This window comes from Colletes latitarsis, chromosome 3 (genome assembly GCF_051014445.1).
Source record: "Colletes latitarsis isolate SP2378_abdomen chromosome 3, iyColLati1, whole genome shotgun sequence".
Classification (NCBI taxonomy): domain Eukaryota; kingdom Metazoa; phylum Arthropoda; class Insecta; order Hymenoptera; family Colletidae; genus Colletes; species Colletes latitarsis.
Window position 1 is genome coordinate 38,406,439 of NC_135136.1, and position 18,527 is coordinate 38,424,965.

Sequence of the window (18,527 nt, forward strand, 5' to 3'; positions counted from 1 at the left end):
TAATATCGTAGTGACGTTGAAAACACATGCGATAAATGACGTTATTATACCAATTTCAACTATTCATCAACGCGGTCCAATGTAGGTAACCGTGTCCTATAGCAGTAATCGCCAACCCGTTGCTTCCGAGTGGCTGATTGCTCGTAATAATGAATTGTGTAGCGACGGATTTGATAGAATTAGGCATTGATGATACACAAACTATTTGGTCCCAATAAATAACTTAGTCAAATAGCCGTACGAGCATAGTACAACTTTGTTCGTGTTGGACGTCCATAATTATTCGGGTCGGAGTTAGCGAAGATGGTACAAATATAGGACTGAAACGTTCAACACGAAAGTACTAAAAGCTACGCTTGAACACCCATTTAACCAAGCTATTTATTAGCTATTTGCAGTACAAAGTATTTAATAAGAAGTATCGAAAACTCTTTCATACTTTCTCACATTTCTATTATTTGTTATTTATGCACATGTATCCATCGCAAAATTTCGACAAATGTATCACTGAGAATTTCAAGATTCGAACGACAGCCTCTGTACGCTTTAAAGTTGACGACCCCTGCCCTATATGTTTCAAAATTGCTATCCGTCGGGACACAGCGATCATATTAGTTAAACAATTCGAGAGTGAACGATATTATCGGGAAAACTGCGCTGCCCTGGCTCAATTAATGTAGATATTCAGCGAAAAGTACGGCGACGACGGAACTGCATATGTAATTTGATCGATTGGACGCGAAACGTGAGGCGAAGCAGGACGAGTACAAAGTGTGACAATTTCGACACCGATGGCGGAGCATTGTGCTTTTTAATTATTAAAATTTCTGAAACTTTCGCGTAGCTCGACGTCATTCTGGGAGGCGAAGTTACAACCATCAAGGTGGAACGATGTTAATGTATTGTTAATTCGTTCTAATTATAATTAAAATTTACAGAATTTCATTTCGCGTATTCGATCTAATCTTGTTCGAAGAATCATCGATTACACCGTATATTTGAAAATTAAACAACCGGAAGATATCGTGGAGCGAAATTTCTCACACGAGGTTCCGCGTTCGATTATGAACGAATCGACTAACGAGTCTCTACGTTACTGATTGTTTCTACTTATGTTTCTATGCAGAAACTTTTAAACTGGCATGGTATTATTAACGATAACTAGTTCCAACTAGTTAGAAGATACTAACGTTCACAGAAATCAGATAATATAATATTCTGCAGCACAAAAGGCCTTCCGTGCGAGTATACTAGGTCAGACTTTATAGTCAGCCCTAAGGCAAAAGTAATCGACACCGTTCGTTCTCATTCCACTTATTCGTAGTAAAACATTCCCCTTAATCCCGGAACTGTTATATCATTCTTTACGAACACGGATTTAAGTAGAAATAGTCAGAAATTGACGGACTCTAGTCTGAAACTAAGCATTTAACAAATATTTTATAAAATTTCTTTCTTTAAGTTTGTAACTATAATTCTAAAATATACTATGTATTTCGCTGACAAATTTATGTATTTGCCAAAATATTATTGGACCATTCGCGTCTCTTGTATTCCGCAGCCATACTGGTTGCCAAATAGTAGCAGCTGCGAAAGCGTGCTATACCCTTATTTCTATCCAGCAAGATTGCACGACACAATTGTAAAATGCACAATCGGAAGGGGATTATTTTTGGAAACGCATTTTCAAATTCAAATTTTTACTAAAATAATAATAATAAACCTTTTCTCTTCTTCCCAACAGATGTTTCAATGTGTCAACTATCGTATAAAAAATGGTGAAATTTAAGAACCCTCAGAATTGGGATACCGTTTATTCGCATCCACGAGTTCGACGATCTACGAGCTCCTCTCGCGATCGCTTTAAATTTTTCAGAGTCATCCAGCAAGCGACGCTGGAAAAACTCGACGGTGTCCCTATTCCGTGACATTTTAAGCACGTGCTTATTTTGCTTATCGGTTAATCCGGTCCCGGTACAAGCTCCTTTGTCAGGAGCTAAAAAACCGTCAGCCATGGTCGCCAGGCGTGTCCATCACTTCGAAGCAAACAGCGACTCATCGGCGCCAACGATATCGCGACTGTCAACGCTGACCCATTTAAATATGATGCGAATTCTTTACGATAGTACTTCCAAGGTACCCACCACGTCTCTTTGCGAGTAGCGAACTTCTGCCAAGCAATTCCGGCGCTATACGTAACTCATAGCTCGCGTTTTCTATCTCAGTAATATCCGTGGGATCATATCTCGTATCCATTCGTCGTGCTCGATTCGCGCGAGCAGAACCGAGCAGAACAGAGCTCGACGAATAGGGGAGAACGATATTAAGCGGGGTGTCGCTTGGGTACTTTTGTACATCCACCTATTTATCCACGGAAGAGGAACTATCGAGAGAACCGGCGCGCGAAAGGTGTTCAACATAAATTTACCTTACAAACTTGGCAAATAGACGAAACGGTCTCGTGAAGTGCACGCGGCACCAACGCGGGCTTCATGTAGAATTCATGCACACCCTCGGTCGAGACAACGAACACGTAAGAAAGTATCCATGGCTTGAATCATGGGCCAGGTGCTTGCGAACACGTGACACGTCACCTGTAAAGCTCAACAATGTATTTACTTCAATAAGACCCCCGTAACGGTCGAGCATTTTATACGCGGTCGTTCCCTTCCTAGAAAATGTTGCGAAGCACGGTTCACTAGAATAATAATTGAATAAAAATTCATGGCGGATATAATGCAACGACGCGTCTATTTTCACGATGTACGAGCGGGTTATCAGGGAAGAGTGAAGAGGAAATCTCAGGACCTTCCTCAAACTGAGACGATTATGTGTGATAAATAAAAAGTTATTCGTGTGACGGATTACTGTAATCTCTGTCGTTAGGCTGCAACCTGAATTTCAGCTCTGTTTCGAACGACCTTTAATTATGGATAAAATAAAAAGAAAATATGGTTAAGGAACAACTTTCCGTATATTCTTGGAATATCTACAAATTCTCCATCCAAATACGACTTGTTTACCTTTTGAAACATCAAAATCCCCCAATCCGTTTAGGAGTTATCATTTTTTAAAGATATGCATAAAATTTCGGGGAAAGATTTCTGACCACATATAATATTTTCGGTAATGAATTTTTTTCTCGAAAATGCGTAGGAATTCGAAGGTATGTGTATTCATCAAAAGTGATTGTAATTGACCCTTGCAACTAAAAATAATTTTTTTGAAACGATTTGAAATTTTTTTTTTCGCCGAAAAATTTAAGGGGAATAGACATACGCCTGGTCAGACATCATATTTTCGGTAAGGAATTTTTTCCTCGAAAATGGGTAGAATTTCGGGGGTATGCTTTTCGACCAAAAATGATTATAATTGACCATTGTAACTAAAAATAATTTTTTTAAAACGATTTGAAACTTTTCAATTTTCAGCACCTACCCCCGTCGATTTTTTTGGATTTGTCGGATTACTGTAATCTCTGTCGTCAGGCTGTAAACTGAATTTCCAGACCTATAATTTAGTGATAAAATAAAAAGAAAATATGTTATCCAAATTAACAAAGCCTTACCATACAATGGATTCCAACATCGACTAGTATTCGCAAATTGCACATGATTGCGTAGGCAAAACTGTCTGCGCGAGGGGCGATCGAGAATCGATAAAGGAAAAGTTAGGAATTCAGAAACCAACTCATCGCGTTTCTCGCTTTCGAAAAGGTCGGTCCGCCGCAGAAACCGTTATCTATCGACGGTAGGGGGGTGGAAAAAAACGAGGATCGTGCAACGTACGCAAATTCCTTTTTCCCTCGACAAAGCAAGTTCCCGCACACCACAATGACGTTTCTCTTTCGCGCAACCAGCCTCAAAGCGTGTTCCGCGTTAGATCTCGCTCCGGTACGTGCCAATATTCTCTCGGTAACCGTTCCACGTCGCGGAATACCAAGGGAAGTATCAATATTTTCCACGTATTGATAACCGCCTTGTACAGTCGGCCGTTGTAAAGTATATCGAGGGTTGCGCCTCGAAAAGTATCGCCCGGCTACGTGCAAAAGTGTCTGGCCCCGGCCAGGGACGTGAGATTCTTTACGAATGCATTTCATATGCAGAGCGTCGCGTTAACTTGGGGGTTCGCTGCTGAAGGAGGAACGGATCGAGGCCAACAAGAAGGATGATAGTTTTGCTGTTCGTTCATTGCTACCAAGTTGTTATTTCGTTCTGTGAGTTACAAGAATTTCAAAATGTTTCTACCGATCGTTGATCGCGCTTCCTATAGACAAAGACAATCTGGAAACATGGAAAATTTGGAAAAATTCCATATGGGATGAGTCTGGTTGTGTTTGAATAACCTCCTTTGCCGCTTTCGTAGCAAGCGCAGTATGTTTGCTCGCGAGGCTCCTTTCATAATAGATCATGCGCAGCTTGAAAAATCTCTGAGATATAAATCAATTTCGTCGTCGGAACGATCTTCGCCGGTGTGTAACATCAAAGTCTCGGCTTGTTTCGTTCCGTCGTGGAATTTTCATTAGAATCCCAGGACACCGGTGAAGGAAGCGCAGGATAAGTCGGAGAAGAAAGACGGAATAACCGGGCGGGGTGGTAATGTTATTGCTGGTTTATTGCAGGCGGCTTGTTTAAAAACTTGGAACGCAACGTGGGAATCGTCTGCGGAGAATAATAGAAAAGTTACGTGGCCTGGTCTGACGTTTTCGCATGCTGGAAGGTAGAATTGAGCGTAGACACAGGCGCGCGCGCCCTAGTACGTGTAACAACGGGAACCAGGTTGTTTGTGGATCTTAATTCATTGTGAAAATTTTACGAAGATGCGCCATTGTCTGAGAAAACGAGAGGTCCTGCTTTTACAACCGACTGTAAACTGCAAGACGGTCTAATTAGAAAGCTCGCTGTGTTTCGACAACCACCGCAAGAAGCATTCCGTTACCTACTTCCGCTTACGTGCTGTTAAGGGAGTTCAACACACAGATTGCACAGAAATGCGTACGCTGGATATATTATCGCGCAGTTAGCCGCTTCGGTACCATGCTTCATTGCTTTGAACTCGAGCATACAATGTACAGATTGCCCAAGAAATTATTAACCACCCTTATCGCGAAATACTCGGATTCTAATATGGAACAAAGGTCCAACTCGCGATTAGCGCTAGTAAGTCGATAAGATAAGAAGAAAAACATGGACGGTACATATATTACAGCGTGCACGGTGCGCGTTATGCGTATAAATACACAATTAAACGTCAGATTCGTAGGAAAACTTGGAATAATAATGTTGAGAAACGAGTTTGTTTAATACAATTTTCAGGATTGAAATTAATTTTAGTTGATATAAAAGAATGTTTAAAGACATTTCACATAAAACGGAGTAAAATCTTTTGTGCTAATGGAGCATTCGAACAGTAGAGCACTCGGATATCGTATCGCCCGTCAAACTTTAAACTTTGAAACTGATGTCCACGATATCTCAAGATGTAGTCCATCGATTGACTCGAAACTTTACAAACATACGAGGTGCTCTATTGGTTCATCTACTGGTAGTATATACTCCAGAAGCGATTCTAAAAGCCAAAATAACACGAATGTCTAGAACAATGAAATTACATTTGAAGCTTTCTTAATTTGTCAACTTACAAACAACATACACGACTCTATAAGCATATCAAATGCTAACACTTACGCGTTAATGCAAAGCAAAGGTAACTAATGCAGCCATATTAATAACGCAAACGATAAATTTTCACGCCGACATGCTTGATAATATTTCGATCGATCGGACAATCGATCATTTCTGGACCTCTGCGTAGACTGAAGCATGAATATTGCGTGACTCAATAATTTGCAAGCAGGGCAATCCGAATTTCCCAATTTCCCGCGCACGATTACCCTAACACGCTGCCTCTAATTTCGAGGATATTCAATAAGCGAGTATCGTGACTTAACGGCAAGTTTCCTTAAACGTTTAAAAAAAACGTGAAAACTGTAAAAACGTATATTTCGTATGTTTTCAAACGAAAGAAAAGGTTTGTCTATATTAAAATATCTATCGTTCGAACTTCTATTAGACTCTCAAAGATATTGAAGAGACAAAATTAAAAACTACTTTTGAAATATATATACAAGTCTTCTATGAAATAACCTGGCCAGATCAACAGTTAAGTATAATTTGATTTATCGCTTATGTGTATCTGGCAGGTAATCAACCTAGCAGTACTGCCCCTCGCTTGTTCCATTAATGAGATGCCGTATGTTCGTCCAGCACAGAAGAAGGCTGTACGCTCCAGAATATATAGTCGAACTAGTTTCTTTGCTTGCAGAAAAATGCACAACCCGTCCCAGATCGGCAATGGTTACGAACTCGTCGTTTAATTAATTTCACCGTGGCAGATTTCGATTCGTTACGCCGGTCTGTATTTGTATTTTCGCAGTTTAACAACCGTAAGCTTCACCGGAGAAATGACATTAGGTCAACATGGCCCTATCGCGTTAACCGCACCAGGTATCGTGATGGGAATGCGGCTACTATATTGAGGTAATCGTGCGGAGGAAATTGGGACACTCAGGTTGAACTGCACATGAATGATCGAGTTCCATGCTAAACACGTCAGGCCCGATGCGCTGCTCGACATTAGTCAAAAGTGATGCGTTGCGAACAGTACAGTTGACCGATACCACCGAGAATTCTCTTCATAAAATCAACCGGAATATTATTCTATCGAGCCTTTCGCTAAATTGGAACTCTAGAGTCACGATGAGTTGCCATTCAAAAAATTTAATTGCAGACAATCGGTCTCAGTACCGAGAATTTTATGACGTTTAAAAAATAACAATGGTCCTTGCATTAGTTCCGGTATTAATTAACTGCATTGTAGGTACGTGGATATTATTTAACTTCGCTGCTTGAGACGCGGTTCTGTTTTAAAAGCATTTCCAACGGAATAAAATTATCACTCCCTAATATCCCGCGAAAGGAAAAGTTTGCGCGCGGAGTTGAATTTATTTTCCCGTTCACTAGCTCCGTTCCGACTGCATGTTAATCTGTGTGCGCAACATAAATTACGAAATGCATCGCGTAGATAAACGAAACCTCTATATTCGCTCGGGCGTGCACGTTTGTGCGTGAGAGCGAGGCGTTCGCAAAATATCAACTCGTGCAAATCGACTCGCGGAAAGAGCCGAAGCATGAATGCCCGCGGTAACTATTTGATTCGCATGGAACCAGAGAAACGCTGTTGGTTACCTATGCCCTGCATAAAAGAGTCCTCGCGGAAAGAGGAATAATTCGAGGTCGCATTAAAATTGACGATATTTCAAGGAACCTATTTCAGTTTCCGGCGACACGTGCACTGCAGTATAAAGTGTACCAACGTTTCCGACTAAAAACCGGTTATTCTCTACAATGAAACAGCAGTCTTGGAAATATAAGTTCGCCACGAAAATAAATTATCGAACTTACCGCGAGACTAAATAGGCGAGACACGAGCGAATTTAAGAAATAAAAGACGAATTTGCAGTGTTCCGATCGTTCGCGATGCCATGCTCGAAGCGCAAAAGCGTGGGTCGCGCCTAAGTCGCATTTATGCCGTCACTACGACACGTTCGAATAGTTTAACGACGCACGAACGAGTTCCGGAAGGTGTGTCGCGAAACATCGGGACACGTCCGCCGGAAATACAACGCCCGGAATTTTATCGGCGCCGTATATATCCACGGTGTTTCGCGGAAGTCCAAAGCGCGGGAGGATTACGGATAACGCGTGGGCGGTTTTCGAAACGAGACATCCCTTATTTCTGCTCAATTAATATAAATTAATTTTCCACTAACGATGTTTTCTGTCTACGATAACAATTAAATTTTAATTTTGTGTAGAATAAAAGAATTACAAAATTAATTGGTGTTTGAAGTTTGCAATCTCCAACAGTTTGCAAGTTAGAAAATAAAATCAGGGTTTAATTTTAACCATTTTGAACAACAAAGAAAAATTGCATATTACAGATAATAAATGTAAATGAATCGAATGGAGGAGACAGATATTTTCTGTGTACATAAAAACATACCTTTCGAAACATAAAAATAAATTTTTCGCTTTCCCAATGCGACACCATAATTATCCTCCTAACACATGGCGAGCAATGCCATCGAACCAGCTAACGCGCCGTCGGGAATATTTTATAAACTCGTTATTTTTTCGGAATTTCGAAACGAATCGTTAGGAACGTATTTTCAAATAGCTAAGCCTCCCAGTAATATAAAAATTAATTTCAGCATTTTGTTGATTCTGCGCCGTGGCTATTCCGTTTAACCGAATGCCGTAAACCGAAGTTAATAGTTCGCTTTGCGATTGAAAAAGCCGATTGGAAGTTAATTAAAGAGTTATCGCTGTTATACCGGCGAGCGCCGTTTACATACCCCTTCCGGCCGCCGCGAACGGTCAAATTACTTTTCCAAAGTTTCGATACATGTCGGAACATTACATAACGGAGTTACTCCACGAGCATGTTAAGCTCCGCGTAAACAGCCCGCGGCTTCGGCGCCCAATAATGAATGTTTCGAATCGACGTATCTGCGAATCAGTGCCGAATAAACGGACTTGCTGAATTTATCTTAGCCACTGGCTTTCAACTACGTTTCGAGGTGAATGACACGTTAGATATTGAACGCGAAACATATTTATTCGTTAACATATGAATTATAATCGGTATTAGATGATATTTTGTTTCGAAAACGTCAATCTGAAACGTACAAATACTTCAACTGACTCTTTGAGTCTAGGAAAAAGTGATACCAACCGGAGGTTCGCGCATTTTTCTACCGTTTCTCGGTACCAGAAGACAAAACGAGCAGATCCTTCGAGACAATACCATCGGTCTTCAGGCAACGCAGCTGTTTGACCTACTCGACACGCCAAGCTTACTATAAACAATCAATCGCACGACACCTGGTAGCTACGTGACACGGAGTCACTAAAGCCATCGCCGGGCGACCACCGACGAGGGTGGATAGTTTATGTCACAGTCCCATTCAGCCTCTGACCCAGCTCTTGGAAGGCCAAATAGCGGTTAGCTATCTGCCTTGAAACCGTTTTTAAAGGTCGTTGACGCTAACGGACATATTGCACTTCGCTGGAGGTTTTTCGCTATCGCGCACGAGAATCACGCGCGACCAGCGAAAAGTGCATTGACCAAAATGAGCACGACTGCGGGGACATCGCGTAACCTCCCCCGTCCATATCGATTCTGTGCAAAGTGCCGATAAGAGCTGTCAGTCGAACAGCACTTTATAACGAGGGAACGAGGCGGAAAGGGGAATCGAGACGAGGCAGAAAGACCGGGTAGCGCAAGATTTCCTGAAAATTGTCCCCACGTTCCTCGCGTCTTATCGCGAACCGCCGCAAATGGGAGGGAAAAAAATTGCTACGCGCCGTCCAAACTGTGCCACGGTCCAACGGTCCGTTCGGGAAAAGCTGTGAAAATGCGAGTTCGTTACGAACGGGACCGGATGATTTATTTCCTCGCTGGGAAATGGCTCGAACTTGATCGGCCCTGAATATTAAAGATTGCAGTAGGTCATTGAGCATCTGTGTGATCCAGCCCTGCGGAGCGGAGAACCTTCTGGTGAACATTTTGCGGGCATCTGACTCTCGTTAAAATAAATTAGAAAACTTCAGTCAGCCCGGGTAACTCGATTATTTATTGTTTTATTAGTCTGGCGAGGGGGAAAAAACACTGACGCGAAATAAACCCGACAGGTGATATTAGGAAATGTCAAGTGTAAAAAATATTTGAATATTCATCTAATCTGTCTGTCCATTACTAGTCCTTTCTACTTATGTTTGATGTCTGAACCACATCGTAATGAAAGATAAAGTTCCATATTAAAATCAATGTGTACGAACAATACAAGTAGAAACGAACACACAAGTTACTTAAAGTCGCACTTGATTGCTTGCGTACACGATGAAATTTTGGTAATGAATTTTAATTTCGTCAAAAGACACCTTTCTCTTAGCGTTTATTAAATATTATAAAGTTTTTACAACTTGGCAACCCCTATTTGAAGGAGAGTTTTACCCCTTGGGCATTTACTTAAATGAGATCGACTGAAAACTTCAACAAGAGGTTCAATTTTTAATTTAGTTTCTGTCACCTTTGGTTAAATTTTAGCAAAATTACAGAACTTTCAAGTTGGACAGCTTTTTAGTGGGTGGAGACAAAATTAGTCACCTAGAAGGAAGCAAAATAGTATCGTCAACTATTAATGTAGACAGATCTTATCGACAATGTAAACACTAATAAAGATTGGAATACTCTCCTATTACACGAACACGTTCATCCACATCACGCAAGAATCTCTGGACAAGAAACGTGATAAAAGAGGGTGGTTTTAACCAGTGACAAAGTAACTGAAATATTTTTGAATATAACCAACAATTTGAAAAATATTTTAATCGAAGAAAATCTTTATAAATTGCATCTCTCAAAATTGGTCGATCGATCACGACCACAATTATGTTTCCTATCGACAAGAGTTTTTCGTTGATATAGATCTATCGTTATCCCGGATTAACTAAATCTATAACCTTTCTTCTGGATCAATAGCGGTTGGATTCGATCGTGAGAGAACGCAAATGGTCATCGGGACGATTTCAAAAACTTTCACGAAGGATAACGGGTTCGCGGCAGGGTTTTACGCATGGCGGAATTATTTGCGGCTTCCCGTGGAGATTAAAAAACTGATCCGCCGACGAGTAAATCCAGCGCGACTAATTTGAGCCGAGGATACGGCGGTGTTCGCTAGTTCCAGGGCTTAAGACTTCCCCTTGTCCCTTGGTCACCGACCATCCACCAACCTCCGCCGTCAGAACTGGCTCGCGTACTTCGTTCCCGCCTCGACCTGTCGTCCTATTCCCGCTCAAGCTTCATCCTTATTTATGGCGCCTTTCTTCGCTTCATCCTTCACTGTTGGCAGTTTGTCAAAGTTGTGTAAGTTCGTTCAACATCGTAAATTAATTGTTGCCTTCAATTAACCCTTCACCCTCGTCCGAGGAATTAGAGGGCCCAGGGCCGCGCCCCTGCCCCTCTCTCGCGACCCGCTCCTTAAGTAAACACCATAATTATTTAAGGTCCTGCGCCTCTGAATTCGTCCTCCTTGCCGTTATGAAATGCATACAAGGAACGGAGTATTGTTCCGTTAATCGGCCCTGTCGAAGTTTACCCAAGTGTTTCCTTGGCAAATTGTAAACGTTTACCGTCGCGTTACGGATTAACGAGATTAATTCGCGCCATTGGACGGTTTTAATTATCGTGTGCGCACGATGTTCGAGGTTGGTGGATTAACCCTTTCAGTGCCTGGCAGCGATATCTCCATCTAATTGGGTTACAGCTCTATTGAGCGTGATTCGGCGTTATGCGCCAAGAGCGTTTGAATTCGAGCCATAAAATTCAATTGTAAGAAAGCCACGTTCAAGCGAGCCCATCCATCGATCAGAGTTCGACTTCCGGTTGCAATATTCATCTTCCCAACGGTCGAAATCTTATACAGGAAGTTTTTGAATTAAGTAGCCAAACGTGAATTAGAAATTTAGGAATTTACTCAATTTAAATGAATTAATTTTAAAAACGATAGGGAACAATATTTGTCTCGTTGAGAATTTCGTTCGAATGTGTTTCTTTGACGTGGACCATTGCACAATGAGCCCGATTTGTCAATTAAATCGAGAATATATTTATTAGACTTAAGAAAGAGGTCTTAAAAATGTGAATGGTACAAAGGGATTTGTACCTTCTAGTTCTTTCTAAAGCGGAATTGGATCGTGAAAAGCAGTGAGTTTAAAAGGATTTTACAAGAAAGAGTGCAGAATCAGTAGAGGGCGATTTTGTTGAAAGTACAATGAGTCAGAGAGTGCTGCAGAAGGAAAGTTGTACCTGTGATACGCTTTAGTGTTTCCTGTGAGTTCTTACATTGTACTCGGATAATTGCTAATTTGAGATCCGTACGTTATACGAGAAATAGCATTTGTGCTTTCCTACTTTTTAAAAATCTCAAAGAGTCTCTATGATGAATAATAAAACAGACGGAAAATACAAAATTCATTCCTTCACACCTTTATATTCAACACGAACGACAGCAGATCAAAGATACTTTTAGTCACACCGGCACTGTGCCAAATTCCATCAAATTCCCTTGTAAGTATGATTGACAATGGTCGTACAAAGTGTCCAAACGGGATTGAATATTATCGATCGTGCGTGGACCGCTTTGTTTCAAACACGTACACCGTAATATCTAATTCCCGCAATAGCATGTAAGTGTCAAAGACTCGGTGGACCCAGAAATCCTCTCACGGTTAATCCTCTCGCTTCACCGAACAGTCTGCGCAGACGGTAAATACGATTCGTTTGCACGTAGCAGGAAGAGACTGGGTAATTAATTATAATCAATATTCCCTAATCTTCGGCTGCCAGAAGTTCCGCGAGCGGGCTACGGTATACTCGGTGGAGCATTTATCACGTTGAAACGGGGGCCACTTCTGTTACGAAGTTCGAACCAGTTATTACCATCCGCTATGCGTCCCAGTCATCCACACGTCCGATCGGGCGAAATACCAGTATCCTTGCTGGCGGACCGATAAGGCAGCAGTTATCAGAACGACGACGGGGGAGTCGGGGGACAGAACGAGAGAAGCAGAGTGACTGAGCTTCTGCCTCAGAACTAAGCAAGTCACGCACGCACAATCTCCATACATCACCACCGGAGCGTGTAAACTTTTCAACTGCCTCGCATATCCTGCCTGCGCCGACTACCCCCGGGCGGCCGAGTCTCTTTCTCTACACCGATTTTCCTTCCTTCTACTTGTCGTTCCACGTACACCAGCCCCCCCTGCCGCGCTCTCTCGTCCCACCTTATCGTCCACCCAGCCCACTGGCGCGGGGCCACAAATTATTGAAGCTCAATTGAAGCGGGGGAAGACTTCGACCAGTTAAACGCGTCCACGTCCTCGATTCCTTCTCGGACCAACGTTTCGCGTACCTCTCTACTCTTACAACCGTTTTCGTCTTTCCTTCTCTGCGATGCTCTTTACCTTCGCCACCGTCACCCTTTCGGCTTTCGTCGCTAACCTTCATCGGTCTCAGGATTATTCCGAATCCCGAGGGGTGCACGGAGGAAACGAAAGGAGAAACGTGGAGAAGCTTAGCGATCGTCCGAGGACTGTTCTTACCGTCGTCGCCATTGCTTTCCACGGGATTTTCGGATCCCGCAATCATTTGAAATTTCCGTTCGCTATCCGATATCTTTCCCGGGACGAAAGTTTATTTTCTCGGCGCTGCCACGCCGAGACTCGCCGTTAATTTTCTAGCAGATTTATACGCGAGGGTGAAAATCAAAATAATCGTCAACATTTTAAACGGGCCAACCGATTAAATATTCATTGATTATCCATAACTGGACTCGCGTTGAAAACGCCATATTAACGTCGATGCCGGTGGAGCGCTTGTAATATGGAATTTATGGCGCGGAAATGAATGCTGCAAAAAATCGTAAATCGTAAATGCCGCTGGCAAGATGTTTAATCATGGCCCTGTTCAGTCTTGTCAACCGCAGAGAACTGTGTACTTGCATTAAAACGCTACCGGAAGGTATGATATTAACAGGAAATTGTTGTCACGATCCTCTCTCATTAATAGGAACTGGGAGCGCGGGAAAATTACGCGGGTACAGAAAATTGATCGCCTCTGGCAATTAGGTTCCTCAAAAGTATCCTTTTAATTTTCAGGAATTAAGTATCTCATCCTCTGCTGCATAAAACTATCTTTCTTTTATGCGAGACTTTTAATTTTACGGTTAAATCCTCCATAAATCATTTTCTGAGAGCAACGTTAGTATCTCTGGAGACGCAGATTAGGCATTCGTACATTCCATTATAAAGAAGAATTTATTTGCCGAAAATGTATGGAAGCGATGTCGCTTATGTGGATTTAAAATTTTCACGCTAAACGAATTTATGTTTATTTAAAGTGAAAATTGACACTCGGAATGAACGCACTCTTTGACCAAATTGATATGATGGAAACACGATTCGTACTTCGATACTGCTTTCACGTATTCACTTTTAGTTCTTCTCCTAAATTTTAATCAATATGATGAATTGTGAAGTAACTTTATACGAATCCATACTGCAGCCTGCCCGGACACACAGTACCAGACTATGGAATTTCATTTTCAATCTCTACACTGAAATTTTATAGAGGTTTGGATTTAACAAATTTTTTACATTAGACCGAGTTTATGTCGAGATGAAACCTGAATCTATTTGACATTGCTCGATTATATTTTTAAACTGTGTCAAAAATAAAAATTCAGCGAATTCAACGAGTCATTTAACATTGATTGCTTCAAAATACAAACATGGCTGTAACTCAAAAATAAGATCAAATATAGCATGAGATCCTAAATATATTTTTGTCCTCAATTGGTTGTGTGCCCTCGATTGCTGAAGTAGGTTCCGTATATTAAATTACCCTTCATCCACTATCTATTTTTACTTTTCACAGGAGAACAATGAAAAAGTAATCCATACAACATTTTTCCCCCAAAATATCCCGCGTTTCTCTTTTTCTATAAAACGTTCGATTACTTTCGCGACAGACCGTGTAATAGGGATGATTGTAAGTAAACTGTGAAATTATAAAACGCTGCTCTCTTTTTTTCCATCACATTTACGATCCCAAGGACCGCAGTCGTATAAAACACAGCAGCGAAAGCGCCGTATTCCAAATCCGTTCGGAGCGCTCTTAATTTCACAGCTCGATCCACTTTTGGCCCTCGAAACATCCCAGTTCCAGGGAAAATAGTCGCCAAAGCGAAAAGAGACGGCAATAATCGTTGGTAGGTTAATAGTGGCTTTAACCGTTCCTGACAAATTGTACGACGCGTATATATACGGGGTGGGTTAACGAATGACCGGACCGGCGAACGTTTATCGTGTCCACGTTACAGAATCGTACAGACGGGGTCGTTTCCAACTCCATGAACCTTCCAGCTGCCGGAAGCTTAAGAGCTGCCTAGACCAGGGAAACCGCACCGCCCGCCCAGAGAATCCTAAGCCCGTGTTGTTATATATTGTGCACGGATTATGCCGAAATGTGTGAACCAACACCTTGACTAGCTTGATCTACTTTAACCCTTTCGTCCGCAACCCGGCGATCCTCGTACGTGCACCGTACCTACGGTCCGACCGCGATCTTCTTTGGCGAAACTAACCCCTTCTCGATCTGCGTATCCCGTAGTACCTCATTTCCTCTTGTTAGGTACGTCGCTTAAGCTTAGTTTCCGCCGGAAAGTGTTATCGATCTACAGCGGTAGTCGGCCCTCCAACTGGTCAGACCACCCGCGCTCCGATGTTACGTACATATATTGTCTGCGCGCGCCTATAGTTCGGAGTAATAAGTACAGATGATCGTTTTAAACCGTCCCTGGCTGCTCGTAAATTTGAATTCGACCGAAACGGAGAACGAGAAGAATGCCGACAAACCGTGTCGCTGCCCCGGGACGGCTGGTCAACGTGAATTGCACTGTACGCGATGTCCCATTGCTTTGACGAACCGTTCCTCGTTTCGTAACGTTAACCTTTAGGGCAGCATCCCTCAAGCTTTTTACCGTGTGACCCGACCATATTTGTATGTAATAATACCGCGGCCCTAATGTCGCGAACGTAAAAATTTTAAAAAGTTGATGGACTGGAATCGTTCCATATTACATGAATAAATGAAAAATATGGATATTTGACAGGTAACTTCTATGTATATGTGAGAAGTAACATTCATCATGATACATTTTTCTTACGTACTGATAGAATGTAACGTCACGTTTCAATCGTTCGATCATGTTGTATGTCGTATGACTCTAATCGCCAATTATAATTATATCGTTGGGCTCAGAGAACCGTGATATGCGATCCATCTTCCTTCTATGTCCTACTTTTCGATGAAACCATTTTTAGAAATACGAGAGGATTAAATGGATTGCTGTTATTGATCGATTAAAAATCCTTTTTGATGAAGATTAGGAGTATTTCAGCGTTGGTGGTCATTAACTGTTTAGGTCATGTTTCTCCGAAAGCATGATAACGGTATAGAAACTTTCAAAATATGTATATTACATATACATAAATATATATATCGGTATCTGAGCAATACTGTAATTAACTGAAGATTGTAATTACTTTTATTTAAAACATGAAAGAATTCGTACTTTATTTAAAATATATACTGAAAGTGAAGATGATACAGAAATAAGTAAAAAGAATATTATTTTAATGTGCCACCATTTTTTAATAGTCGACCTAAATTATTGACTCTGCAAGAGGGATGGTTAGGTCGGTTTGGTCGAACTGGAGAAGCTTCCAGTAAATGTATAGCCGCAAATATATTAAACAATGCAATGGAAAAATCAATACGTGAATAGGCAGCAATGAGGAAATTAAAGGGCGAAAAATATATATGTAATCAAAAATAGAAAAAACCAATGCACCCGAAGAAAAACGTGAAAGCTCGCTTTTAAATTATTTTTTTTTTAATTTTAGAAAAAAAGAACAGGAATCGGATTATTGATTAATGGAAATGTCTACTACGGTCGAATGAAATAAAAATCAATCGAATATCATCGGTTGGTTGAGCTTAGTCCTGGAAAAAGTAAGGCAAAAGTATCGAGCCATAGCATCTAAAATTAACATTCAAACGTTATGAAAAGTCCATGAAATTTTATTACAGATATATAAATATTTTAGATTCATTGATATTTACCGATGTAATTTTACTTTTTTACTTTTTTAATCCACTCCCACAATGAATCTTCAATGTTCATTTGTTATTCGCGAATGAAATTTGCCCGGCACTGATATTATGATACAGTCTGCATTTTAACATTCGTTTGGAAAAGGAAATTGCATTTGTTCATTTGATACGCCCGCTGGTCTGCAGGACAAATGGAGTCAAAATATTAGGACAAGTCCGACAAAGAGCGTTAAAAAACCAGTCTTCAGAGTATTGCGTTACGGGCGGAACACGTGTGCTCGCGCAGGTACGCAGCCATTATAAATGCCTATAAACCATTATTTCGAGGTTACAAAAGCACTGCATCGTTTAATTAGCTCGAAACAATTACGCTGAACAATACCTTTGATACTTTCCATTAAGCCACTACCAACTACGAGAATGAAGCAGAGCTATTGTTCAAACTATTTCACGAACAAGAATATTTTCGATCTATAATCAGTGCTTGGTATAGCCTTACTTTTAAAGGAAACCTGAATAAACGTGAATAAAAAGCTACGTGCATTAATTAATTTGAAAGTTCAACCAGACTATATGGCCTTTAGAAATTGATTTTCATTTAACAGTTTTAATATGAAAGATTGTTGCAGTATAGAAAAGCGAACGAGCTGGCCATTGATTAATTAGTTACCATCTTCAAGATAATGTTTCGAATCATAAATATACTTTCACGACCACAAAATTTGATCTACGACTATGAGGTTAGATCGTAAAATGCTAAATTCTACCGAGCAAAGTTGTAAAAGTTTCAAATTATTTTCAACGTACGATCCTTAAAAATCATTTATCCGTAATTAGTTAAAAAACACTTTCGATTAAAAGTTCGTCCAGCAGGTTGTTAAAAATATTATTAAACTACGAGTGAAACAATAATGAACTGCGAGTTTCAAGACCTCCATTGGAAAGTCAAATTGAGGTTTCCCGTGAATCCCAAACAAGTTGGTCCACTCCTCTCCTAAGTCAACATATGTTTGAAACTTTTTCCTGCTCACCGCGTGTCAGGAACATAAACCCCACAGTTTTCAGTTTCCCTAATAGATCAATCACACATGCAGAAAGAACGATTCAGACTCTACCAGACTTTTAGACACTCTGAGACAATTTGAATCTTTTGTAATCATCTATACTTTATTTTTAACATTTTCTAATTGTTCCTGAAAACGAAAGTCCATTTCCTGAAGTAAAATGAATTTTCTAACCAAGTAAATTATGTTTTTGAATGAATAAAAGGTCCCTCTGACTGTTGTACGGTTCATTTTTGCGTTGTGGGACGCAAGATGGTGACAATGAAGGTAGAATACAAGGTGAAGAATTTGTGAAGCGTCCACGCGATAGCCGTACGAGTAGCAGTCACATAACCCCCGCAATAAAGGGTGTATGATTTCAAAAGGTGGAACAAAAATAAATGGAAATATGGGACGGTCCTTCATAAAAGGGGACGCGTGGAAAGCTGTTGTAAGGTGATACTGGCCGGTTGAACCCTCCAACACTCGCCCCCGTTGATGGTCTACCTTCCCTTGCTATATACCCGTAAAGAGGATAGGATTTGTTATGACATGAAACTATTCGAAACTCGATCTTAAAGGGAAGGGTTTAATATTTTGACAAGGGTCTTCCGCCCCGGGGGTACGTGTCATTGCACATATTTCCGGTACAAATCGTTTTACACGATCGTGCCTGGTATAACC

The 18,527-nt window shown here is 41.0% G+C and overlaps 1 protein-coding gene and 1 long non-coding RNA gene across 3 annotated transcripts in view; both read right to left on the reverse strand.

Moving 5' to 3' along the window:
* The window catches only part of LOC143340461 (uncharacterized), a 103,201-nt gene extending 100,668 nt beyond the window's left edge, over positions 1 to 2,533 (reverse strand). Inside the window, exon 1 of the long non-coding RNA XR_013079447.1 lies at positions 2,429 to 2,533. This is a non-coding gene — a long non-coding RNA (uncharacterized LOC143340461). The remainder of the gene's footprint in view (positions 1 to 2,428) is intronic.
* LOC143340460 (uncharacterized) overlaps positions 1 to 18,527 on the reverse strand; it is a 641,167-nt gene that overhangs the window by 179,717 nt on the left and 442,923 nt on the right. The gene's annotated exons all lie outside the window — the stretch shown is intronic.